The following is a 27,561-nucleotide window of genomic DNA, read 5'->3' as shown; positions in this document are numbered from 1 at the left end:
ATGGCGGCAACAATGGACTTAGGTGTAGTAACGATTATGAGGTAGGCGCAGGAATGGGCAGAGTTTCATTCTGTTGTGCATAGGGTCACTAAAAGTCAGTACCACCTGGCTGGCACCTAACAACAACAATTAGTAAAAAGGTTTTTTTCAGTCTGTCTTTTGCGTGTCTTTAAAGAGCAAAGTATTCAAGCAAAATGTGCACAGACATTTGTATCATAATTGTTGCTGTGGTCACTGATGGTACCTCAGTTTATTCATATTTATAATGGGTAGCAAAATATGGAAAAATTGATGTTTGTGTGGTTATACTTAAGGCTGGTTCAAAATATGAGGGGTTGAAGTCTCTGAGTACAGCAAATATTGAGACCTGAATGGACACAAAAAAAGAGGTTTTTAGTTGTTCTGCATTCTGGCAAAGGGAAAGTAAAAATAATTGGTGCTAGAATGGGAAGACAGAGCTTGACCTCAGACCCTCTGTTTAATAATCTCATAGCTACTGGTCCTCTGTGCTACCACTCTTAGCACTATTTTTACATTTGTAAATTGCTCATCATATTTTACTTCACAAAATTAATAGGAAGGTAAGAGGAGATAAAGTAATAATCAAAGCATTGTGTAATGCAAACTAATAATAAATCTTGCTATAATCTATGGCACACCTAGTATATTTGGGTATTGTGTTGGGTGCTTTAAACAAATTATCTTAGCTCTTCTAAATTTCTTTTTCAGATATGTATTATAAACTCTTTCAGATAAAGAAATCATCTCAGAGAGGTTAAATGACTTCCTCAATGTCACAAAGTCTAGTAAATGTCAGAATAAGGATTCATATCCAGACATATTTAATTTCCAAGCCTTTGTCCTTTGGCATCTGAACTGTTTTGATTTATTTTCTTGCCTTTATTTATCATCAAGGGCTTTCCTTAGAAATAAATCATCAATAGTAATAGTAATGAAATATCATTTATTGATTGCTTACTCTTGACGTATTAGGAAATATTCTAAATACTTTACATGTAATTTCCCATTTAATCCTTATAATCTTACTAGGAAGATGCTGTTCTTATTTTCATTTTATAGACAGATTTATAGAGAAAATTGAGCTACACAGATGTTATTTAACTTGTTAAAGTTATTAAGTAGCTGAGCTAATGTCAAACCCATAGAGAAAAGTGATTAAATTATTCAGAAGATGAAAGTATTAGAAAACACGCAGGGGCTTCATGACGTGGCGCTGTAGGATAAGCACTGGACCACAAGGTTGGCGGTTCAAAGTCACCAGCTGCTTCTTAGAAACCCTATACAGGATTGTTATGAGTTAGAACTGACTCAACAGCACTTAATGACAATAATGAAAGCATAATGTAAGGGTCTCCTGGAAGGTGCAATTTACATAGAGATTAATATATAATATGCATTTATGTCTCAAAGCCTTGTCAAAACTATTACTATTTTGAGTCACTGGATCTTTTATCTATCATGAAATGATATTCAGGAAGAGGCTACATCTGTGAAAAAATTACTCTCCTCAAGATCAGTATAAATCTATAGTCACGTAAATGGTTAATTGACAAAATGTCTCCTTTCTTTTTGGTCTTCACTTAGAAACCTACATAGATTTAAAGGAAGGTATGGCCTTAATAATTTTCCAAAATACTTTAAGATTTGGTGGCTTGTTGAAACAAATCTTTTTAGCAAGATTAATTTTAAAGTTAGGCATTATGAGTATAAAATTATGCTGTCAGCATGTGAAATGATACAGAGAACGATGTATTACAGAATCCCCACCCCCATCTCTGTAGCGATTGGTGAATCTGAACAAGAAAACTAGAGGCCAAGAAACTCATTTTAGTAATTCTTTTCTGGTTATGTCAGATTTCTAGTATGCTATCAGAGACACATGTGTCATCCTCACCATCAACCAACATATCATTGCTGTTTCAAACTGTTACTAGAGCTGTTGACACAGAATATTGTGTCTGTCGACAGCTCCAATTAGCTGGCGTGTCTGACTGGTGACAGCACGGTCTACTTTTGTTTATGGGACGGTGGGAGCTGTATCTCCGTCTCCCAACCTCCAGAGGCAGACAGATGGATAGAGCTATATAATCATCAACGGAAGCGTGTGATATTTTGTCTTCACAAACCATCACGTGGAGCAGAACCAACGGCCTTTTGTCTGCTTTTAGAAATGACTGCAAGATCCCTCCCATCTGTCAAGTAATGTGGGTGAATATGTATAAAACACATCATACATGTATACATGTAGAGCATACCAGATTGAGATGTGAGATGAGGCAAACATTTTATTTTAAAAAGCATTTGTGATATTTATTTTGTATCGTCAGTGTTGAAGATTTTTTTTTTTTTTTGCCTCAGTGCTAAGTATTTGAAATCTCTTTTATTGAAACAATCATTGTCTTATCAATATTATTTTGCCATACTAAATAAAAATTGTTAAAATAAATTATTTTACCTTACTAGATAACAATTGTTAGAAAAATGTTTAACTAAAAATTATAACACTTGATGTTTTTCTTTGACATAATGATTCTACCATTAACATCATTGGCTTGTAATGTCCCATGGGACATCCTCTTCACTAACTTCCAACCTTTCATCAAAAGAGACATACATGAGAGATGATGTTCACAGGCACAAAACCAAAACAAAACACAAACACTTTCATAGGTGTATTCAAGGGTGTGTTCAGTTACATGGCTCGTAACTTGATTTGACTTCAAAAGAAGAAGCAGAATGTAATGTAAGTAACTGAGGATGATGCAATGATAGGAGTAGTCTGGAATTGATAAGCAACTCTTCAGCTCTATCAGTGATTTATAGTATGACCCACACCTAACCACACATGGCTGGAAAACGCTGACCTAGTTCATGAGTTCTTCTCCTGTCCTGTTAATGGAAGCTCATCCCTTAGGTTTCAGATCAAATATATTTTTCTCAAAACAATTTTGAGAACACTGGATACACACAGGCAATACTGCATTATTTTCCTTTATGGAATTTATTGAAATTTGGACTATCGATTTATATAATTATTTGGCAAATGACTGCCTCCCCACTGAGTTTCATGAGGGCAGAGAGCAGGTATGTGATCACCATTGAATCTATACTTCCAACAGTGTCTACTATCCTCGCAGATACCAATATATATAGGTAGTTTTACAGGAATGCTATTCATGTAAACCCTTACTAGAACTTTTCAGACAAAATGCAAACTGGTTCTTTCATTTTCCTAAGACTGAAAGTTCTTATAAGGAAGTACTTCTTTGTGTCTAATTTGTACCCCTCATTTTTAGCCAGACACATACATCATCCTTACCCTCAGTCAGCTTAGGTTACGGTAAGTAGGTGGTAGGAGGAGGGCAGGAGGCATTTTCCAGGCCTGAGGTTACAGTTCTCCATATGACTAGAATAAAGAAGGAAAGTCCTGAGAAAAATAAAACTGAGAAGAAGATCTTCAAGTGATTGACCCATCTATTGGTCTGATGCTAACTAGAAGCACTGACTTGGAAGTCTGAGAAGGATTTTCTTCCTTTCACCTTCTATTCATGAATGATAAATACAAGGGAGCTTCAGAAAGTTTGTGGGGGAAATTCCATTAACTTTTAGTTCAATTTTTCAATAAACTTTTTGAAGCCCCTTAATTTATTAATATTGGCTCTGTGTCCCAGCAAACATGAGAATGATACTTAGCCTCTTGAAATCTAGTTGGATAATATCCCCATGTTCTCTCTTCACCCCCAAAACATTGCTTTTGTTCATCTTCCCTTTTAGTTTTTCGAATCTGAGGGCAGAAACAACTCAACCAAGTGTTTCCTTAGAATATCCTTCATGATATTATGATGAGAACAAGGGTCTGTAGGAATGATTTCCTGCGCCAAATCATGGAATATCTTTAAATAGGATTTAATGAGAATAGTACCGTTGAAATCATCCATACATTTCTCCATCTTCCTCTTGATTGAGGTAGCGCATCAAGAATGAGTCTCTGAATCTGTCCTATTGACCTCCTATGACCCCAGCTCCTTATATCCCCCCACTTTGAAGTCCTGCTCTATGCCTGTATTGAGATTCTAGAACTCAGTTCTAAGAATCTTCTCTCATCTCTACTAGTGTGTATTTTCTTTCTCTGCTATGAACACCCATGGAGGAAATTTCTCCAGCCTCAATAGCAGAAATATCCATTCTTTACTAAGCTAATTATTTCTATCTTCTTGTTGTTATGTGCCTTTGAGTTGGTTCTGACTCTTAGCAACCCTGTATAGGATTTCTGAGGAGCAGCTCATGAGCTTGAACTGCCGACCTTGCAGTTCAAATGGACCTTCCAGTCCAGTACATTAACCTGCAGTGCCATACCAGGACTCCATTTCTATCTTAATGATCCTGTTAATTTTGCTGCTGATTGTATTTCTTCCTGTTGGCTGGGAGGAAACTCAAAGCCAAATTTTTGATTTACCTCTATTAAGTGTCAAGACTTCATAGCATGCATGAAGTAGTATGAAGTTACTATTCATGCATGAATAGTAACACTTCATAGTTCTCTTTTTTATTTTGTTTTGATTCTTAATATTCCTTTACTCCAGTTTCCTTCACTGTTTTAAATTTGTTTTGTATTGCTCCATGCCAGTAAGCTATTTTCAATTTATCTTTGGGGGAGGAGGGAATCAAGGAAAGTTAGAAAGAAATAAGAAAATACCAGAAAACCTGTGATAGTCATTGGTGTTGAAAGTTAAATATATTTCTGGCTTTCTGACTTACTATCACATGGAAAGATTGGTATTCCTGGCCCCCTGTGGTGGGGGAGGGGCCTGCAATTAGTTCTGCCCAATGAATTGATTGTATGCATAAATGCCAATGTTAAACCCTCATAAACTCTCAGTCCCTCGGCCATGGTAACAGGAGAAGTTGAGATTGTAGTTATTCTGTTGGCCTGGATCCCAGAATGAGGTGATTTAGAGCAGAGTCCTGAAATGACCTGCAGAGGACTGTGGCAAAATGGAGAAATAAAAACTTTTGTTTTAAGTAACTGAAATTTTGAACAAATTTAGAAAATTGGTAATTATTGGACTGGTAGTTCATTGAGGGTACAGGCCGTGTCTTCTATTATTTATTTATTTTGATGTACACATAATACATTGAAAATATATGTTCGTTTAAATGTCTGAAGGACACATTTTGCAAGCCAGCCTCCTGTCCACAGGCTCACTGCTTTTCTCAGTCCATGGGTCTATGGTTCTCTGCTGCTCTGTCTCTCTATGCCACCATCTCTGTTGTCGCCACTTTTCTGGTTAGAATCCCTTGCTCTTCTCATGCTCTTCCCTCTTGATGGTCCTTGGGTCCTCTGTTTCTGAAATGATAGAGTAACTGCTCTCCCTTTTTAGTTACACTTTTTCTACATTTACACTTGTGACAATTGCCATTAGACCTGGTAACAATTACTCACAACTGAATCATAAAATCTTATCCCCCTCATCACCAGACCTACCTTGTTCTGATACTAAGCACCCTCATGAAAGCTTGTAAGCTAGCCACTTTGGGTCCTTATAACTCCCTAATGTTGATAGTTGACATTTAAGTTGCCCATCCTTATCAACCCAGTGTTCTGAGGCACACTTGATCCTTGATCCAAAGAATCCTTCCCTATTCGGTTAGAATTTTAGTCAACTTCCTTCATAAGCAAAGGTCCAGTTGATCAGGCTATAGCAATTTACACTTGTTCTTTATCTTCATCTGGTCAAATTCTGGTCAGCAAGCCATCCAATCTAGGCTAAATGGGCACAATCTGCAAGTTTAGGAGTTCTTAGTGAATCAGATAAACTGCCAATTTGATCTTCCAGAATGTGGAGGTGACTGCTGCTCAGAACTTAATTCTTTTTTTTTTTTTTTTTTAATTTAAGTTTTTTTTGTGGATTGAGTGAAAGTTTACAGGGCACATCATCAGTTTCACATTCAACAATTCATATAACTTGTTTCATTACATTGATTATAATCCCCCCACCCCCATATACCATCAGTTAAAAGTATTTCTCTCTATCTACTTTAGCTTTTTAAAAAACACACAAACAAAAAAACTCACTCAGGCATATATAATAATTTACATCTCCAAAGGGCACATTCTGCAAGTCTGCTCCTGGCCACCAGTTTTTAGTCCTTCTCTTCTTAGTTGATGACTCTAGAGTCCTCAACCGCTCCCCTTCTCCATGTCCCCATGTCTGCCTCCACCTCTGGCGCTGCTGCTTCTCTGGATAAGGTCCCGTACCTATTTGTGCGTTCCTCTCTTGATGGTCCTAGGGTCCTCTGTTTCTGGACTGTAAGATCAACCACTCCCCTTTTTTTGTTACAAAACTTCTACCTTTACAAGTGTGACAGTCGTGATTAGTCATGATAACAGTTATTCACTATTGAATCTTACGAATCTTATCCCCATCTCCTTTCACCAGACCCATCTAGACAAGATGATAGCTATTCAGTGGGGACTCAGGACTTAATTCTTATTAGCAACATGGTGCACGTAGAGGTTATGGGAACTATGGGAATAAATGACCAGATTATTTAGAGTTGGGAATAGATGAAGGAGGGAAGGTTGAGCATAGTAGTTAAGTATGCCTCCCCACTCTTCAATCCAGCTAACTGCTTCACTCTTAACTCTAGCGCCTAGTGACTAGGTCAGTGACCTTGGGCTCAGGAGTTCACAAGTTTCCCTGAACTTCAAATCAGCCAGCCTCTTCTCGTCTCTCTCTCTGTCATCTCAAGGTCCTCGGAATATGGCCAATCTCAGCCCAGATCTTCTTTGCTGCATATCCCTCTCTTTCACTCACAAGTTGATCAGGGCGGTCACCAGCAAGCATACAGCACTGTTCATGTGTTCCCTTTGAGTTTCAGTGTTAGAAAGGGGTTTACCCTGATGGGTTGGCCTTACTTGCCTTGATGGCTCTAAGTTACACATAGGCACTAACTGTTTATTGAATGAATGGATCATTTCTTAAACATTTCTTTCCCTGACTAAAGTCTGCTAGTTTTAGCATTGATTCTACTCTCTATCATGTGAAACTTCTTCTCCATGTTCTCCTAATTCTTTCTGAATTGTAGGTCTCACAAAATGTGATGGAATGAGTACCTAAAAACAATAACTCTATGTTTCTGAATGAAATCTGGCATGCTCTGACCTCTGAGTTCAGTTTTGTTTGTTGCCAAACAGTTCCTGTCTAATATTTGTTCAGTTCTTTCTTGATGTACTTTGGACTTTGGGAGAGTTATTTAAGAACTTCTATTTCTTTAGCTCTCACTTCTCAAGACATTTTCATATTTTTCTCATTTGACTTTCTCTAGAAAATGTGTGTAGGGTAGCCATTTCTCCCATTTGTTAGGTGGGAAAATAAGATTCAGAGAATTCACCCAACTAGCAAATGGAACATATGGGACTGAAGGAAGTTTCATTGTGCTAAAAGTAGTGAATCCGATAAACTGCCAATTTGATCTTCCAGAATGTGGAGGTAACTTCTGTTCAGGACTTAATTCTTATTAGCAAGGTGGTACACGTAGAGGTTATGGGAACTGTAAGAATAAATGGCCAGATTATTTAGTGTTGGAAATAGATGAAGGAGGGAAGGTTGAACATAGTAGTCAAATATATTCTTTAGTCTTTTAGAATACATTTTTTTTCTCTCCCCTAGTTCAAAGAAATGACTCCCAAGAAATTGCATCATTCTATGGACAGAGACTTTAAAAGGGAACATAACTCAAAGGAGATAAGGGACTCTGAAAAATGTAATTCTGATCATATATTCATGAATAATTCCAATGTGAATAAAGGTAGGCACATCTAAAGAAACTTTTTTGAGTGCCAAAGGGACTCTCTGATGAGCTTATATTTAAAAGGACTCATAGGAGTGATGGAAGAAGGAAGACACACAATGGATGAGACTGGCCAAGCAGTGCCATGGCTAAGCCCTAAGAGTAATGGGACTGGACTTCACAGTTTGCTCAGTCACATGCTACCTTAGAGGGACACTTCTAGCCTCTGATAGCCTTTGAGTATGCTTTCTCTCTCCAAATCACTCACTAATGTAACCGCAAATGTCCTTAAATGTGCAAGAGGTAAAGTAAGAGGCAATGTCAGAGAGATGTGATATAAGAAAGAGTTATGTGGCCACTGCTATCTTCAAAGATGAAAAGAGTCCATGAACCATGGAGTGGGGAGGAGGGACCCTTTAGGAACTAGAAAAAGCAAGGAAGTAGATTGTGCCCTCAAGCCCTGAAATACATTTACCTATGTGAGACCCATTTCAGCCTTCTGACCTCCAGAACTATAACAAAATAAATTTATGTTGATTTAAACCAATATGTCTGTGAGTCACCACTTGTCTGTCGGTTTATTGTATTGTGATGGCTTGTGTGTTGTGGTGCTGGACGCTATGTCACTGATATTGTAAATTTCAGCAGGATCACCCATGGTGGACAGGTTTTAGCAGAACTTTTAGGAGACTACGAACTAGGAAGTAGGAGAGGCACGCCACGTCAGAAAGGCTAGTTGCTGACAACATTATTAATAGCAGTAGAACCCTCAGGTTAGAAGACACTCAAAATATGACTGGGAAGAGCAATGTCTTTAAAGTAGAGTTGACCTTACTGATGTGGATGGAACAAAGCTTTTGGGACATTCATTTTCTGATGGGACATGACTCAAAATGAGAAGAACCTACTGCAAACATCTATTAATTGTCAGAACATGGAATTATAAAGTAAACATCAGGACTTTGTATGTTTCATTATAGTACTTTGTCTACTCAAACGACCCCTTTGAAATTTTCTCTTCAGTATTTTGTTACATTTTCATTTCTTCCATTCACTTTAGCATCTCTCCTAGGGTGGTACTGCAGGATAATGCATTAGACATCAAGGTCAGTTTGAACTGCAAAATTGGCAGTTTAAACTCACCAGTCAATCCTTGGAAACTCTATACAGGGTCACTATGAATTGAAACCAACTCTACAGCACTTAACAGCAACAGCACTGGACAACAAATTTCAGAGTGTCTGATATCCATTTTGTTTTTTTCTTTCTTACCTTTTACATCTTTATGTATGGTGCTCTTGATGTCATCCCACAACTTTTCTAGTCTTTAGTCATTAAGTGCATTGTTGTTGTTAAGTGCTGTGGAGTCAGTTCTGACTCATAGCAACCCTGTTTAGGTTTTCCGAGGAGCAGCTTATGGGTTTCAACTGACAACCTTGTCATAAGCAGTCCAGTGCTTATCCTACAGCACATAAGATGCATCAAATCTGTTCTTGGGATGATCTCTAAATTCAGGTGAGATATGTTCAAGGTCATATTTTGGCTCTCATGGATTTGTTTTAATTTTCCTCAGCTGTAACCTGAATCAGCATATGAACAATTGATGGTCTTTTCTATGGTCTATCTCTGGTTACGGTCTGCCCCTGGCCTTGTTTTTGCATGATGATATTGAGCTTTTCCACCATGCCTTCCCACAGATGTAGTCGATTTCATTCCTGTGTATTCCATCTGGTGACGTCCATGGGAATAGTCACCTTTTATGTTGTTTAAAAGGTTATTTGCAATGAATAAGTCATTAGTCTTGCAAAATTCTATCATAAGATTTCCAGCATTATTTCTATTACCAAGGCCATATTTTCTAACTACTGATCCTTCCTCTTTGTTTCCAGTCTTTTCTTTCCAATCACTAGTAATTTTCAGTACATCTTGATAGCACGTTTGATCAATTTAAGACTGAAGAAATTAATAGAATTTTTCAGTTTCATCCATACTGGCTTTAGTGGTTGGTGCATAAATTTAAATAGTAATATTGACTGGTTTTTCTTGTAGGCATGTAGACATATGCATATAGATACTATCCTATCACAGAAAACATTATACTTCAAGATAAGTGTTCTCTTTGCTGATGAATGTGATTGATGTATTTCTCCTTAATTTGTCATTCCAGCATAGTAAACCATATGATTATCAGATTCAAAATGGTCAATACCAGTCCATTTCAGCTCACTAATACATAGGATATCAATCTTTATGCATTCCATTTTGCTTTGGGCAACTTGCAATTTTCCTAGATTCAGACTTTGTATACTCCATGTTCCAATTATTAATGGCTGTGTACATTTGTTTTCTCTTCATTTTGAGTTCTACCCATCAACTAATGAAGGTTCTGATACCTTTACTCCATCTGTGTCATCACGATTAACTGTACTTTGATGAGGCAGCTCTTCCCCAGTAATATTTGGAGTATCTTCCAACCTGAAGGACACATCTTCTGCTATTATATCTGACAATGTTTCACTAATAATCGTAAGGGGAGTCGGCCTCTCATTCTTCCCAATCTGTCTTAGTCTGGAAGCTCCGCTGAAACCTGTCCATCATGGGTAATCCTGCTGGTATTTAAAATACCAGAGGCATTGCTTACAGCATCACAACAGCATACAAGTTACCATAGTATGGCAACCTGATCATTGTTGTTGTTATTTTGTGCTGTCGTGTCGCTTCCGACTCATAATGACCCTGTAATGAAGTTAGTTTTGTATGTAGTATGTAGTAATGAATATAATTCAATGAAAATGTTAAGTTCAATATATTTTAAACTAAAAAGCATAGGTTTAAATTTCATCTGGAAAATATTATTTTATTCTTCTTCTCCTTTTCACTTCTCCCTTGTCTCACAAGAATACCAAAAATGATGTTTTTACCCCAACCATGGGGTGACTATACATCTATCCTTCCAACCCTGGAGTGTTTCTGTCATTTTCTTTCATTATATTAGGACTGTGATACTTTTATTAACATACATTCATCACCAATTACCTGTGCACCTGTGGCTACCACATGCAGAATAGGAATCTTTTTAAATAAGCATCTGATAAAATACAGTTGGTATATTGCTAATTATGAGTCATATGAATTCCTAAAAGGAAAAGCCAGGAAGATGCAAAATACCAAAAAAAAAATGTATGCAGAGACCAAAAGTCCCCAAAATATGTTTTTCAGTGACATGTATAGAATTGTTAAGTAGGTTGCCTGTACTTATCACCAAATTAAGAAGAGACTTGGCATTGATCTCACTGTATTTGACATTTATCCAACCTTGACTATCCATATTTTCAATGGTCTAAGGAGGTTGGCTGTGATGAAAAGAAACTGATACCTTCTAGACCTTGCCTCTGTCTTGCATTAAAGATCAAGTTGGGAGAACTACAAATATTTATACTCAGATCTAAGCAATTTAAGTACATAGCCAGTGCTTATAGCTTTCTTCTTCTTTAAATGAATAGGCTTTGATTAATTAAATTGTAACTCAAAACCAGATTCATAGAATGTTATATTTAGAAATGGTCCTAGAGATGGTTATATTTAAATCTTCTTCTATAAGATATGAGGAGACTGACCCTCATCTGATATACTTATCAGGTGATTTTTCCAGGCTCATGCAGGAATTTGGTGACAGAATTAGTTCCATAATTGTGGGTTAAGTGTTGAAGTTCTAACTTCTAGTTTGGTAGTTCAAACCCAGTAGCAGCTGTGAGTGAGAAAACTGAGCCTGATCCTGTAAAGATTTACAGTATTGGAAAATTTAAGAAGCTCTACTCTGTCCCATAGGATCGCGGTGAGTCAGAATTAACAACAATTGTGGGCCCTGCCTCTGTCATACTTTTGTCCCATCATGCCGTACTTTATTTATTGTAAGCTGATCTAGAGAAAATCCATGTGCTGCTAGTTAACTCAAATTTTAAATGGGGCTAGAAACCAATTATTTTTAAGTGTGTAATATTTTACAGATTTAATATTTCAATTTAAATTATATTAGGACTGATTCAAGATCAGTATGATGTCTAGAAAGAGCTTTGGAAGTGAGCTTAATTTCTCCTTGTTTCTGCTACCAAATACTAGAAGTCAAGTATTTATCTGTCACATTTTGTCCACGACAGAACTCTCAAACATTGGTTTTGTTGACTGAATTCACATCTCACAAGGGAATTGTTGCTACCACAGTAAGAAAACCAGACCCAATAGTTCATCTTGGGACTAACCCTTCTTTCTTCATCTTCTCTCCCCATTCTCCACCACACTAAATTTATTCTGACAGTTACAATCTTGTTTTGAGGGAAAAGAAAGGTGGGGCAGATAAAGAAATAGAGTTCTGTGTTTGTCAAGTAGAAAATGCAGTTGTGGGTAGAAATGAGTGAGCAGAATTCTACTCCCATTCTGGTTTGGAAGATGGCCACCAATTTCAGCAACTTGGTGTGGAGAATATTGGATTTGTAACATTATACTTTTCACACCCTCATCATTATGAGCACAGTGCATACCTTAATTTCATGAGTGAATCACCAAAATGGATGTGGTGAGGAAAAAGCTTTGAGATGAGGAACCAGTTGGCTCCAACCTTCCCTCTTGGCTGTGAGTAAAAAGAATTATTGTAATGACTGATGCTGCTTTCTGTTAGAGGCTCCATGTGATACTGGCTCCCTGTTTCTTACCCCATGGTGTCTAACTCCTTGGCCTGGGGTTTGATTTTCCTCTGCTTGTCTATCCTACCCAACTCATCCAGACTAATATCATAGACCTTCTCAGTACCATCTCCACCCAGCAGGTTCCCCTCCACGGGTGCCCTTTTCAGAAATACACTCCCCTGATCTCAGTACTGACAATTTCTTAAAGATCACCCAAGTCCCATGATCTCTGTGAAACCCAGGAAGATACTCAATCATATTGATCTTTGCTTTTCTCAAACTGTTTTTGCCATTTCTGATTGACACATAATTAGCATCGTACTATCCACTCTTTGATCTACAAATTATTTGTCTTTAGCGTTATGCATGGTTGGTATGCATAGAGTTATGCATAGCATTATGCATAGAGGCAGTTCTATATAGAAGAAAAATTATGGATTTTAGGAAAAGATATGGGTTGAAATTCCAGGTCTGCTATTCATGAGCTGATCCATGCGACCAAGTTAATCAACCTTTCTAAGTCTTAATGTTTGTCTCTATAAACAGGAGGAGTAGTAACTTAAGTCTTACTGTTTTTATCTATGTGCAGGAGTAAGAGTAACTAATTTCTAGCATTCTGGTAAGAATTCTATTCAATGAAATGGTGTAGAATATATACTTCAATCATGTATATTGGTCTTTTGTCTCCACTCTGATCCTATTGTAAAGTTAATGATATGAATAGTTGAAACTTTTTACTATTTACTAAAAGCACAAATCCATCATTTATGATTCTGTATAAATGGGGATGAATGCTGCCTATGCTTTTGATGCAAGGATAGTCCCAGTCATAAAAGAGATACTGTCCTAACATGGGTAGTTTCACACACAAGAAAGTCAGGCTTCAACTACCCTCTGCAGATGAGAAAAAGAGGACATTAACAATAATAAAAGGGAGCTGGGTAAAGAGCTGGAATCAATGTGCTCAAGCGTGGCATCAAGTCAGTACTGACTCATAGTGACCCACCCTATGCACAGCAGAACAAAACGCTGCCCAGTCCTGGGCCAACCTCACAATTGGTGCCACACTTGAGCACATTGATGCTGCCACTTTGCCAATCTATCTCGCTGGGGGTCTTCCTCTTTTTCTCTGATCTTCCACCTTACCAAATGTGATATCCTTCTCCAGAGACTGCTCCCTCCTGACAATATGTCCGAAGTATGAGAGATGAAGTTTGGCCATCCTGGCCTCCAAGGAGCACTCTGGCTGCACTTCTTCCAGCACGGATCTGTTGGTTCTTTTGGCAGCCCATGACACTTTCAATATTCTCCTCCAACACCATAACTCAAAAGCATCAATTCTTCTACAGTCTTCCTTATTCACTGTCCAGCTTTCGCATGCATATGAGGTTATTGAAAATACCATGCCTTGGGTCAGGTGAACCTTAGTACTCAAGCTGACATCTTTACTCTTCAACACTTTAAAAAGATCTTGTGCAGCAGATTTGCCTAATGCAATACGTCGTTTGATTTCTTGACTGCTGCTTTCGTGAGTGTTGATGGTTGATCCAAGAAGAATGAAGTCCTTGACAAGTTCAATCTTTTTTCCATTGATAAGAATGTTGTTTATTGATCCAGTCGTAAGGATTTTTGTTTTCTTTACATTGAAATGCAATCTATACTGAAGGCTATGGTCTTTAATCTTTATCAGTAAGTATTTTAAGTCCTCTTCACTTTCAGCAAGCAAGGTTATCGCAGGTTGCTAATGAGACTTCCTCTAATTCTGATGCCACGTTTTTCTTCATGTAACCCAGCTTCTTGGATTATTTGCTCAGCATACAGGGTGAATACATATGGTGAAAGAATACAACACTGTCACACACCTTTCTTAATTTTAAACCAGTGTTCCCGTGTTGTGTTCAAACAACTGCCTCTTGGTCCATGTCCAGATTCCTCATGAGTTCCGGAATACTCATACTTTGCAATGTTTTCCACAGCTTGTCATAATCCACACAATCCAAAACCTTTTAGTAGTCAATAAAGCACAGATAAACACGTTTCTGCTATTCTCCGCTTTCAACCAAGATCCATCTGTCATCAGCAATGATATCCCTCATTCTATTTCCTCTTCTCAATCTGGCTTGAACCTCTGGAAGTTCTCTGTCAATGTATGCTTTATTGCTGTTCTGTATTACCTTAGTGAAACTTAACTTGCATGGGGTATTAAAGATATTATCTGATGGTTTCTGCATTCTTTTGGGTCACCTCTCTTTGGAATTGGCACATATACGGATCTCTTCCAATCAGTTACCAGATAGTTGTCTTCCAAATTTCTTGGCATATATAAGTGAGTGCCTCAAATGCCACCTCACTTTGTTGAAAGATTTCAGTTTGTATTCCTTCAATTCCCAGTCCCTTGTACTTTGCCAATTCCTTCAATGCACCTTCAATGTCCCAGTGGTACCCAGGAAAAAGGCCTAGTGTTCTACTTCTGTAGAAATCATGGAACACTTCTACTCTGACACTTGTAGAGTTGCTGTGAGTTGGGATTGGCTCAATTGCAATGGATGCTTTCTGGGGAGTCCCTGCGTGGTGCAAATAGTCAATGCACTTGGCTGTTAACCAAAAGATTGTAGTTCAAATCCACCCGGGGGTACTTCAGAAGAAACACCTGGTGAGCTATTTCTGAAAATTCAACATTGAAAATGCTATGGAGCACAGTTCTTCTCTGACACATTTGGATTTACTATGAGTTTGAACGGATGGGTTGGTGCTTCTTGGGATGCTAATAATATTACCATTTCAAAGACAGACCTTCTAGCACATTTGAACTGTGACCCAAGTCTTTAGTGGACTAAACATTGGGCTGCTAGCTACAAGATTGGCAGTTCAAACCAGCAGCTCCAAGGGAGAAAGATGAGGCAGTCTGCTCCCAAAAAGATTTGCAGTCTCAGAAGATCCAAGGAGCAGTCTTACTCTGTCCTGTAGGGTCACTATGACCCAATTAAAGTTTATTGTTGTCATTGTTAGGTGCCACCGAGTCGATATCCATTCATAGCGACCTTATGCACAGCAGAACGAAACACTGCCAAATCCTGGGCCAACCTCACTATTGTTGCCACACTTGGCCCTTTGATGCTGCCACTTGGCCAATCCATCTCACTGGGGGTCTTCTTCCTCTTGCTGCTGGAGTAAGACAAGGAAAAGGGGAATGACTCCCCACCACAGAAATCTTCAATGGTTCCCACTACCTTTAGCATAAAATGAGCACTAACTCAGAAAGCACACAGTGTCCTTTACAGGTTTTTCCTCCAAGTTAAACTTTTCAGCCTAATCTCCTGCCATTCTCCTTTAAGTGATTTTTGTATCAACATCAACCCACTGAAATTTGGGGTGGGGGGGGGTGGGGGAGGGCAGAGGAAACATACCAAAACCCCACAGAAAGAAAAGTGCTCACTGCACCCATAATGAACTCCTTTAAGCTCATCTCTTGTTAAGGAGATCTTAACATTTCTATGCGTTTAAACTTGATAATGTTCAATTTGAAGCCAGGAATTGTTTCTGAATGAGCAATATTCTAAGGTATTCAGCACTGAGGAAAAGTCTTGCCCTAGAGCAAGCAGAGAGACAGCTACTCATCCAAAAATGCTTTCTGATCCCCTACCAATCGCCAAACTCAGAACTAAAATAGACTAAAGAATTTGATGAGATTTTGTAGGCTCTTGCAATGTGTGGTTCTAGTAGTATGATTCCCCCCTTTTTAAGGGTACAGCTATGAGTGAGTGTGTTTTTGTGTATGTGCACATGTGTGTGTCTTTGGATCATTGGTGGGTATATTTTCATGGCCAGAGCCTCATGATCTCTACATGCCATATTGCCTGCTTTTACTAATCTTGGGACCTACCCTAATTCTCAGAGTCCTTGCCCCATTTTTCATTGTAGGATAACAAGTATCTTGACAGTAATCTATTAATTGAATAATTGAATAAACTTATTTCCTTCTAGTGTGAGCATTTTGTTTGCACACAGTGTCATCCTAGGCCCTCCAGCTATGGAAGGCCTGCCAGATATGTTTATTAAACCCCCTGCACTTGGAAAGAACACAGAAAACTGTCATCTAGAGCAATACAAAAGTGCCTATCTCAGCTGGAGATCTCCCTGTTATGAATAAAGGAAGAGTTTGTGGTACAGTTTTGAGATGTAAAGAGAAAAATCTCCCATGGTGCAAATGTGTTGTAACCCTCAGGCAGGGAAAAAAAATAATATATTGAATTGTTACTGGCAGTACAATGTAATTATTGAGTTAGCAGCAGTTATGTTTCTAAGCTTCTTAAGGTAAAAATCACATGAATTTGGCCTTCTTCAAAGGACATTCCAGGTTGTTAGATGAAACCGTTGAAACGTTTCTCATTAATGAACATAACCAATCAACAGCCATTTTCACAGAAGTCAAATATTGGACAAGTGAAATAGGAGACGTGCTACTATGGAGGCTGCCTTTGTTAGCTTGAGGTCACACTGTCTTAGGATGTGTTTTCCAAACTCCCGAGGTGCAGGCATTTGACTAGGTGGTAACTGGGTGGGAGGTATGATGGAAACCACGATGCTATGCTCAGAAAACCAAGTGAGTCAGAACTTGGACAGAAGTCATTATACACATTCTAGGATGATGGGCATGAAGCTGGAAGCTTCCAAGATGTTATCTTCTGGGGGAACAAAGCTCAGCTTCTGAAAAATGGCGACTTGGATGCTTTTCTCTGATTCCTCAGAGCATTAGCTATGTCAGAGTCAATATGTTGTCGTTAAGCATTGGCAACTCTCTATGGGGTTTCTGAGGAGTTCCTGGTGAACTTGAACTGCCAACCTTGTGGTTCAACCGACTTTACATTCCAGCGCATTCATCCACAGTGTCACACCAGGGAGAATACTCAATGGTGTCCTTTGATCCAAACTCAGATTTTGGATTACCCTCTTATAGCCAGATATCAGTATGCATTATGCTGGAATTATAGAATGAAATAGAGTCCTCCTTGAAATATCGGTGGTAAAAATCTGTGCTTCCTCTTGAAAATGCTGCAGCCCAACTATGGGAGCCTAGTAGGTTCACTTGGTGATGCTGTGTCTCACATATACTGAGAAGATAATTTTCTTGGCAACATAGTCATACACCTTAGTTGTTTCCTCCTTCTTACTGTACTGGATGGAGCCAGCACAATGTGCTCAAAGAGGGATATTAATAGGTAAGGAAGTTAGGTTGAGGAACCTTGAGTTATTATGTATTACATGAACGTACTAATTGATAGAAGGAGGTGCATAATGGAAAAAGCAGGATTTGAAGCCATATTGAATTAGATTCATACTTTTTAGAACTGTGGATATTGGCACGTCTCTTAATCTCTCTGAGTATCCATTTTACATCTATAAACTGTGCTTAGAAATGCTTGTTTTGTAAGGAATAAACAGAAAAGGATCATTGAACAAGAATCACATCTGACAAATAAGTGATCCAATGAATTTTAACTTTATGCTTGTTCGTTTTTAAAATATATTCATCAAAAGTACCTGAAAGATCCATAAGGGTTCTCTCTGCTTACAAGGGTGTTTAAATTTCAAGGAAACTCATAGTCATGGGTTGTTGTTTTTTCTCCTCTTTATCTCAGAAGGTGTGCCTCAGTTTGGAGCAGTTGGCTTCTTGTTTTAAAATTCCTCTAGCAGGCCAACATGTTTCTTCCACTTCTCCCAAGCAGGATGACTGTCGCAGCTTGAGCTTCTAAGATAGGTGTGAATCCCTTGCTATTATCAAACATTCAGTTTTTGATGCTCCCTGTATTCATATGCATTGTTGTTGTTGTTGTTGTTAAGTGCTGTTGAGTTGGTTCTGACTCATGGCAACCCCGTATAGGGTTTCTGAGGAGTGACTGGTGAGTTTGAACTGCCAACCTTAAGGTTCAAACTCTCATTCCTTTAAGTTGGCAGTATATATAGCTTAGCTATAGGCTTTAAAAAGTACTTTCAGAATACAAAGCCTTTAATACCAGTATTGGACTAGATGGTTAGTGGTTTTATTGTGGAGCTAACCCATGTAGCAGGACAGTCCTATAGCAGGCGGAGGGAGATAGCAAGTTCTAAAAGTAAGATAGTACTCTTGGTGTGGTGCTGTCAGATCAGCACTGGACTTCGAAACACAGGGTCGGCAGTTCAAACCCAACAACTGCTCCTCGGAAACCCTATACAGAGTTGCTCTGAGTCAGAGTTGACTTGATGTCCCTTAACAACAAAAGAAGACAGGATGAGGGCAGTAAATAAATGTATAAATAAAAAATACAATGAGAATAAATCTTTCATTTTTGAAACCTATTTCAAAACTCCAGGAAATTTAATTTCTGCATTGAAGTAATCCTCTTAAAGGGAGCTAGAGGTTCTCCAGGACTTTTCTTGAAACCAAGGAACACCTTGGTATATCAGTACTTCATGATATGCAAGAGGTCTTCAAAAAATTCATGGAAAAATTCCATTATCTTTGTCTTCCATTTTTTCCATGAAGTTCTTGAAGGTCCCTCATAGTAGAAGTTAGCATACTAAATAATATGAACCGACAGTACATCATGCGACAGAAAATTTAGAGACATTTCTTATGTATTCGTTTCAGTGAGGTAGAGGAATCATCCCTATTTTAAGAATGGACCAAGAGGTTCAGAAAGGTTATATAATCTGGTTACTTTCATACAGTTTGTGACATTTGACTCCGAATTATGGCCTTTCCCCTACACCATACTGCCTTTATTAGAGCACAGAAGCAAGCATTTTTTTTCTCTTAACATTTTGGTTGGTGTTTCCCAGCATGCTTTGTGGCAAAGAGTGTAACAGTAGTCTGTCCTCACGGGAACAAAAGCTGGGATAACTGTGTTCTGTACCTTGGTATTATTTGCGTGGCCAAATAAAGCTATCTTGCTACAGATGTAACCTTTGATAATTTATTGATGTAACAGTGGCCTCAGGTACCAGGTTTTTGGCAGCTGTTACACTGTCAGAGTACACTGTAGAACATGGCATCCATGAATATTTAATGTAGAGAAGAAATGGAAAAATACACCTTTCAATATATCAGTTCCAGCCCTGGTCTTCATTACTGAAATATGAATCGGATTCCATCTCTGAATTTGATCAACCAAAACTGAGCAAACTGAGAGCTTCCTAAACTGGGTTTCAGCAGTGAATTGATTTGAGCCCTAATTTTTGTTGAGCACATCAACTGCTTATGTCAGCTCATACTGTATGGTAGCTTCGTGACCTCAGTGATATGTTGGAAGCTACAGTCTTAACTGTCAATAGGATTGGCTTGGCCCTTTATCCTTCAGTGGCAGATAAATAGAGCCCTATTCAGTAGGTTCATTGTGTGGGGATTTGTTGGAGATTTATTTATGCAGATTTGGAAGCAGTTGGAGACCATCAACATCCAATACACCCTCTGTCAAATATTTCTCTTCTATTGTTGGGTTATTAAAGTATGGGTTGGGAAGCTGAGGGAATTCTGTCCTATTTAGAAGCAAATACTAAAAAAAAACAATAATCAAAAGAACATTTTTTTTTTTTTTAATTTAGGTATACAGGAGATCCCTAAGTAGTAGTTTTTTTTTTTGTTTTTTTTTTCTAGCCCATCCTCCAAACTGAAAACCAGTCATCCATTTCTCCAGGGCTTACCTTTTCATCACTTGAAGACCAGTGGTTACTTGATTTGGACCCACTGAGGAACATAGAATGATATCAGTTCAAAAGTATTGGATGACTGTGGACCACTTTGCAAGATATTGCATGATTTTCTGCACTTGCTATAGAACTACAAAGAAGTATTGCTGAGTACTTTGCAGTATGATTTGCTGAAGTTTGTGGGAATTTGCCACGCCTTTCAGGTGATCATATCAGGTAAGTGCTTCATTTTTACCTCAGTTGGTTTGATTTTGTGTTTACACTATATTATTGTAGTTAGGTTTTGCATACTTTGGCATTTATTTATGTTTTTTAACCTATCTTTAACCCCATCTCTGATGAGCATCTGACTCAGCCTGTGTCTATCTTTAATTGATGCTCCCTTCAACACTATACTCTAAATTGCAATTCCATAATCTACCTAAACAGACAGATGGTTTAGTTAATGTACATATTTCTCCACTTCTTTTAAATAAATGTCTTTTGGAATTCATAAACCCCATTAGAGGAAACAGGGATGGTTTAAAATAAGGTAAGTAATTTACTTTTCCTCAGTTTTATCCTGTAAATCATTGAGTGAAATATGTATATGTATATGTTGTTGTTGTTATGTGCCATGGAGTCTGTTCCAGCTCATAGCAACCCTGCACGGGGGTTTCCGAGGCTATATATCTTTACGGGAACCAAATGCATCATCTTTCTCCCGCGGAACAGCTGGTAGTTTCGAACTACTGACCCTGAGATTAGCAGCCCAATTCGTAACCACTATGCTACCAGAGCTCCTTACATGTATATGACCCTTACAAAAAGTGTTTTCTATGTAATGTATGCTATTGTTTTCAGAATCATGTGATTAAGCAAGATTTCTTAAGAAATATTGAAACATACATTTTACTGGTAGCCATTAAGTCTTGCAAGAATATTCTAGGGTTCTAAATTTAGGATGCTAAAATGTCCCCCTCCCCCTGAAATATTTGCCATGTCTATGAGTTAGAATCCACTGGACAATACTTAACAACAGCAATAACAAAATGTACTTATCCAAAGGGAAAAGTTCAATTACAATTACACCTTACATTTGAAAAGTAAAATTCTATAGTTTTTTTAAAATATAAAAATAAAGGGATTGCCAAGTAATTTGTGAGTTTGGAATAAGTCTAAAAGGTTTTCATTTAGCATCCAGAGCTACCTGCACCTGTAGCTATAAATGAATATGGATGCTGGGAGAATTAGGTTCATCACACCTCATGTGTAAGTGACAAACCTTCTGGCGACTCCCCCGCTCTATCCCAAGGAGATGGTAATAACTTTCTGTTTTATTCTTTTGTGCCTGTTCTTAGAGCTAGCAGGGTAGAGTTAAAATCCAAATCTTGCCCTGATAGATCATTGAATAAATCAAATACAAATATCTAATTTAGAAGAATAAAAATCTGTATGCCCTCTTTCCTACCAGCTGATGAACTTTGGTTTTTAGGACTAGAGTACTTAGTTGATCTGGAAGTATAAAGCTTTAAGATGTTAAGAAAACTCATTAATTTACTAGAGGCTCTTTTCCTGAATGAATCATGGGCCTAGGTACTGAAAGCATATGAGCACATACTGGATTTTTCCTTGGGGTCCCAATTTCAAATATTCTTTTTTCTTGTCCCATAAATTCACTAAGAAAAATTGATCAATAGGTTCACATATCCTGGCTCAGAAATATGTTTATTGAACTATGGGACTCCTTAAAGTGCCAAGAGTCCTTAGTGAGTGTAAGCTATAAAATGATCCAGAAAATAATAAAAAATATTTGTCTGTAGTAGCCCAAATCTCCCATCATTAGTCAAAATTTGAGTTAAAGTACTATGAAACTCTCCTTTAAATGTCAATAGAATCATAACAATAATGACCATTTATTGAATGCCTACCAAGGAGCAGACTAAATCCTTTACATACATTACATCTCTAATCCCACAGCAGCCATTCAATGCCCGCATTATTGTCCTTATTCTAAAGATAAGGATAAACAACTTGCCCAAGGCCACACAGCTAGTAAGTCCAAGGGCCACAGCTTGAATTCAGGTCTGTGTTTCCAAAGCCTTTTTATTTCTCCCTGTAAAATGGAGTAGTGAATGCAGAAAACTATACCGATCAATAATACCAAGTCCACATTACTTTAAGACTAAATTAAAGCTCTAAAATAAAGATTTCATGGAGGGTGCCACAAGAAAGATGCTTATGGACATGTGTAACGACCGACTTCATTTCCTTCATGATATTGCCCCAGATTTCATGGTTTGCCTTCTCTCCTCCCTAGTTTGCTCTCTTTGGCCTACCAGAGCAGAGTTGGCTCTCGGTGGCCATTCACTCTGTTCCCTCTTCATTCAATTGCATTTTTTGATGGAGAATTGAAATCTGTGAATTTTAGCAGCAGCTACTGACAAAGAAGGAACAATCACAGATAGAATGGCCCAGTCAGCATTGGTCATGTGTCAACACGCCCTCCTCCTAGGCTACACTGCCCTGGTGTGACCAGGCCTCCAGGGTTCTGTGCAGTGAACCAGAGTAGGGCATAGGGTTGTCCACCAAACTTGAATCAGATTTCACAAATATATCCAGAGCCCTCATGTGCCCTCATGAAGCATGCTAACAGAAGTGAGATCATTTTCAAGGTAAATACTCTGTATATTGTATCCAATGGTGGCTGGATGGTTACTGATGATCCTAGTTTCTGTACTGAGGTCATTACTGCCTGCTCTTCCTCAGGACTTGGCTTTCAGGTCTCCTTCTCTGACCATTGAGCTGGATGTAATGGTTTTCCATACATCCCCAGAGTAGTCTAGTGCAGTGATATGGAGGTGAAGTCAAACAATTTGTGTTCCATACTTCATTCTGCCGCATTCTAGTTGCATGGCCTTTGGCAAGGCATTTAAACTTGTGTGTTTCTTTGTCTGAAAATCGAGGTTAAAACCTCATAAATTTGCCATGATGGTTAAGGAATATTACAAATAAGAACACCTTGTTGTTGTTAGGTGCCATCGAGTCAGTACCGGTTCATAGCGACCTTATGCACAGCAGAACAAAACATTGCCTGATTCTGGGCCAACCTGTTGCCACGCTTGAGTCCATTGATGCTGCCACTTGGCCAATCCATGTCACAAATGGTAAAATCCCATTTCCATGGAGTTACCTATGACACACAGCAACCCTGTAGGACAAAGTAGAACTGCCTCATAGGGTTTTCTAAGCTGTAATATCGATGGGAACAGAGTACTACATCTTTCTCCCATAAAGTAGCTTGTGGGTTTGAAGTGTTTTGGCCTTTTAATGAACAATCCAGCACCTAACCACTGCACCATCTGGATTTCTTTCTTGTTCCTGGTACATGCCATTGAGTAGTTCTGACTCATAGCAATCTTGTTATCAGGATTCTCAGGAGTAGTTGGTGTGTTTGAACTGCTGACCTGTGGTTAACAGTCCAGTGATTATCCTACAGAGACACACTAGGACTCCCCAAGATTCCTTATGCATGGTAAAGTACTCATAAATGTAAATTGTTATCATTATTACTTGCAATAGCATTTAGAAAATTTGTGTGGATATACTAGCTTTATAATATTCTGGAACTCAGAGTTCCACTACCAGAGCCTAAATTTCTCAATCTTTCAGTAAGAACTTGACATACTGCTATCTATTTGTTTAGAGATTGATGAAACAATCTATGCAAAAATAATGTCATTTCTTAAATGCAAGAAATTATCTTTTTTCATGGGTTTATAGTCGGCAACTGTGAAATATCAACAAAACGAAGGAAAGGACTGTAATGACAGTTTTATTTGGTCTCCTCAGCTTATGCTATAATCATAACTAGGAAAGAATCACTCAACAATTCATTCTGTAAGTAATGATGCAATTCAGCCCACATCCCAAGTCAATAAACACAAGTGTCAACTTTGTGAGTATGGTACTGTTTACCTAGCTAAAGATTTTCTAATTAAAGCATTTTTTATTTTTCAATTCGAAGTCATGAAATTCTCAGTTGTTAAAGCCAAAAATATAAGGTTAAAATAAAACTCTGGGATGGCAAAATTTATTAAATCTTGATTCCTGTGTTCAAGACACTTACAGTTTTGTTGGGAAGAGAAGTTCAGCTACTTCTGTAATACCAGATTGTGTGAAACAAAAAGATTTTTAAACCCTTCATAAACCACCTTATGATGTTATAGAATACGATATAATTAACTGTGTGTGGAATTCTTGAGAAGTGGGAAATGAGGGTAAGGAAAGTATTGAAAATGGGCATATCTTGTAAGAGAATGAACACATTTCCATTTTAATAGACTCTTTTTCGTTACAGTGAATTTTGAGCTCATTTCATGAATGAATAGGACTCAATTATTCAGAGTTGTGGTGTGGTGCTGTAGGCTAAGCATGAACTGCTAATCACAAGGTTCAAACCTACTAGCCACTCCTCGGAAACCCTGTACCAGGGTTGCTACAAGTCAGAACGGACTTGACTGCAATTTAACAACAACAGCATTCAGAATAGGACCAGGGAGAGTGTTCTTAGCATAAAAGTTAGGCTCTGCCTGGCTGGTGCAAAAGATGTGTGTGTTGGAAGTGAGGAGGCACGCTAGTTGAGTGAGAATGCAAGATACAAGGTACTGTGAGGCTAATTTATCACGTGAAGGGGGAGAGTTGGGGATCCCTCTGTGCAAAAAAGAGGGATAGACTTTATTTATGTACTGGGGACCCAATAAGGTTTGGAAGAAGGATTGTAATTTAATTCAAGGGAAGGAATTTCTGTTGACAATTTGAAGATAAGATCTAAGAGGCAAAATAAAAAATGTCAGTAATGTGAAATTATGAGTGATTGTGGGTATCCTGGTTGAGGAAGATAATTATAGACATAGGCAAGGTGAGTAGTGAGGACAGTTTGTCGTCTTCAGATTGATGCTACCTTAGGTCACTGCATCAGCGTTTGTTTCCTAGGTGACAATTTCCCTCCAGTCCAGACTATATTGTATAAATATAAACCATTGTTTACAATCGATCATCTTACAGTAGTTTTACTTTTAATATTAAAATGTAAACAGAAATTTTAAGGGCATAGTTTGGAGGAGTGGGAAAGCAACTATGCAGGTGTGTGTGTGTGTGTGTGTGTGTGTGTGTGTGTGTGTGTAGCCAATGATATTTCCTAGAGATAGGAAGTGAAAGATATGTCAATAATGATGGAATAAGACTCAGCAGGTAGGAACTTTAGAGAACATTTTATCTAAATCACTCATAATTGATACTTAATGGAGTAAAATCTGCTTGTTTATATCTTTTCATAATATTCTGTACAGTAGATCAGAGATCATTTCAGTGAGTACTCATACATAACTAAGCTCATAGTATGAAGACATTTCGTTTCAAGTAGCAGTGCAGAGAGGTAATTGTTACCGTAATACCAAATAAATGCATAAATACAGCCTCTGAAGTCTTTTAAATTATTATTATTTTATGTTTTTTTTTATAAGCATCTACATTTTATGGATGAGAAACATATATCTGAAAGAGCTAGGCATAATTGAAATATTTAAATCAAACATCTATCTATGTATTAGCTTCTTAACAATTGCTGTAACAAAGTTGCCCAAACTAGGTAGCTTTAAAAAAAAAAATAGAAGTTGATTCTTTCCCAGTTCTGGTGGCTAATCAGTTTCAGTGAGTAAGTTCTGATTCACGGCAACCACATGTGTGTGAGACTAGAACTGTACTCCATGGGGTTTTTTATTTATTTTTTATTCCGACCTTGATCTCTGGCTCTTTCTTCCAAGGCTCCTCTGGGTAGGTTGGAACCTCCAATGTCTGGTTAGCAGCTGTGTGCACTTATAATTTGCACCATCCAAGTACTCCCTCTGGGAGCTATAAGTCCTAAATCAAGGTGTTGGCTTTAAGGGAGACTCTTTCTGGTTTCTTCTAGTTTCTGATAACCTCAAATATTCCTTAAATTATGGCAGCTTAACTCTAATCTCTATCTCTTCACATGGCAGTCTTCCCTCTGTTTCTTAGTCTCTTGTCTTCTTATAAGCAATATTGGATTAAAACTCATTCTAATGGCTTCATCTTAGCTTGATCACTTCTTCAAAGATGCTATTTTCAAATAAGGTTATATTCAATAAGCACTGGGTGTTAAGATGTCAACTTATCTTTCTGTATTAAAAATAATAATAATAACCATCTGTAAAGGTGTAGCACTATACGATAAAGCACTAGACCGCAAGCTTGGTTTGAATTACAAGGTTGGTGGTTCAAACCCACCAATCGCTCCTTGGAAACCCTGTATAGGGTCCCTATGAGTCAGAACCAACTCGATGGCAACAACAACAACAAAATGTTACTGCCTGTCTGTTTTCTGCTCTTCAAACTCACTCGCTTCATTGGGCTTGAGCAAAATCTTTACTTTGGACCATCAGAAGAAGTTAGTTTAGAGGAACTTCAATCTAGAGAACCATGCAGAATGGGAAATCAACAAGATGAAGCCCTCTCTCGCTCCCAAGCACGCCTTCACCAAGAACCTACTTCAGGAGGAAATGAGGTGACATCCTGAAATTAAGGGAGAAATTGCTACAAATGATGACAAATTGCTGTTATTATTAAAAAATGCTTATGTTAATTCCAAAGATCCTGTGTCTTCTATTCAGGCAAAAGATGGAATACGTAGAGAGCCAAAGGAGTTCAGATTGCCAAAAGGTCATCATCACTTTGATGCGAAGGATTCTACAAATATTTCCAAAGGCAAGATTTCAATTATAGAGACACTGACACTTCTCAATAATCATAAACTTTATCCAGATATAAGGACTACTGAGAAAATAGCACAAGAATACCATCTAGAACGGAAAGATGTAAATTCCCTTCTCAGATACTTTGTTACTTTTGAAGCAAAAATTTTTCCTCCTGAAAGCAGGAAAGTAATTCTACCCAAATGAAGAAAATCATGGAATTAACTTTTCTTATGGCTACTCTCCATCTCCTTGTCCTATTGGTTTCCACATTTTTAGCATATTAATTTATGTAAATAGAAGAATGTTGAAAGTTCTCTCTTTATGAGAGCACTCTATAGAGCTCTGCAGATATCTTGAGATTATGAGAGAATAAAGTTGTTTTCTTTTAACTTTAATTTGGTTTAGGCACATAATTATATGTATATGTCAACATGACAATCAGCATAACATCTATAAATTTATAATAATAATGTTAATTTAGCCGTTACAAAAAAAAAGAATTTAGTTTAACCTCAGCTTCATAAAGTTCATGGAAAAATGGAATGAAAGGTAAAAATATTTTACAGTTCCTTTGTATAACAAAATGGAACTGTGTAAACCAAAGAAAACTGCCAATCTGGGAG

The 27,561-nt window shown here is 37.9% G+C and overlaps 1 pseudogene; it reads left to right on the top strand.

Annotated features, from left to right (window-relative positions):
- Nucleotides 1-27,142, top strand: LOC102817548 (annotated as a pseudogene).
- The last annotated feature ends 419 nt before the right edge of the window (nucleotides 27,143-27,561 follow it).

This window comes from Chrysochloris asiatica, unplaced genomic scaffold (genome assembly GCF_000296735.1).
Source record: "Chrysochloris asiatica unplaced genomic scaffold, ChrAsi1.0 scaffold00135, whole genome shotgun sequence".
Taxonomy (NCBI): Eukaryota; Metazoa; Chordata; class Mammalia; order Afrosoricida; family Chrysochloridae; genus Chrysochloris; species Chrysochloris asiatica.
The sequence above is the reverse complement of the archived record's forward strand: the minus strand, read 5'-3'. Positions and strand labels throughout refer to the sequence as shown.